Source organism: Arachis ipaensis, chromosome B10 (genome assembly GCF_000816755.2).
Source record: "Arachis ipaensis cultivar K30076 chromosome B10, Araip1.1, whole genome shotgun sequence".
NCBI classification, from domain to species: domain Eukaryota; kingdom Viridiplantae; phylum Streptophyta; class Magnoliopsida; order Fabales; family Fabaceae; genus Arachis; species Arachis ipaensis.
Window position 1 is genome coordinate 61,407,763 of NC_029794.2, and position 1,178 is coordinate 61,408,940.

Below are 1,178 nucleotides of genomic sequence, written 5' to 3' on the forward strand. Positions count from 1 at the left end.
CGAAACCTTCATTGAAGGAATATGCAGAGACATTCAAGACAGTAAAGCATTCAGAGAGGAAGTGCAGTCAAACATGCAGAATCAAAATGCTGCCATCACAAAACTGGAAACACAAATCAGCTATCTGTTTAAGCAGCTTCCTAACCACAATTTTTGCTATGATGCCCATTCAAGCAAAAGGGAGGAGTGTTAAGCTATCACACTTAGGAGTGGGAAGGAACTGAAGAAACATCCCCAAAAACCACAAGAAGAAGGCTCAAATGAAAAGGGTGAAGAGAAAGATGGAATGCAACCCCACGCCAAGTCTGCAGAAAGAAAAAAAGATACCCCAACTGAACATCTCAAGAGCTCCATACCCCCAGCTATTGAAGAAAAAGGAAGATGACAACCAGTTCTTGAGATTTTTAGAAATCTTCAAGAAGCTACAAATCAACATACCATTTGCTGAAGCCATAGAACAAATGCCACTTTATGCCAAGTTTTTGAAGGATCTAATGACTAAGAAGAGAAGCTGGAAGAACAATGAGACTGTGATACTAACTGAAGAGTGCAGTGCTATCATTCAGCATAAACTACCTCAGAAACTGAAGGATCCTGGGAGTTTTTAGATCCCTTGCATTATAGGAGAAATCACAGTAGAAAAGGCTCTTTGTGACTTAGGGGCCAGCATCAATTTGATGTCAGTAGCTATGATGAGAAAGATGAAAATTGAGGAGGCTAAACCAACAAAAATGGCTCTACAACTGGCAGACCGGTCGTTCAAATTCCCTCACGGAATAGTAGAGGATTTACTAGTAAAAGTAGGAGATTTCATATTCCCAGCAGATTTTGTGGTGCTGGACATGCAGGAAGATGCCAACACCTCCATCATCTTGGGAAGGCCATTCTTGGCCACTGCTGGAGCTGTCATTGATGTTCAGAAGGGTGACCTCACCCTGAGATTACACAATGAAAAGATGACATTCAATGTGTTCAATGCCATGAGTTATCCACCGGAATAATTGGGGGAATGCATGAGGTTAGATGCACTTGAGGATGAAGTGGAGGAGAATTTTGAAGAAGATGAACCTGAAGAGAACGAAAGATTGGTAGAGGAAGAATCTGAATCAAGTGAAGAGGTGGCTACAGCAGAAATACATATCCCAGATGCACCAAAGGAAGGGAACAAAAAATCAGAA

At 41.5% G+C, this 1,178-nt stretch overlaps 1 pseudogene; it reads left to right on the plus strand.

Moving 5' to 3' along the window:
* LOC110268567 lies at positions 411–908 on the plus strand (annotated as a pseudogene).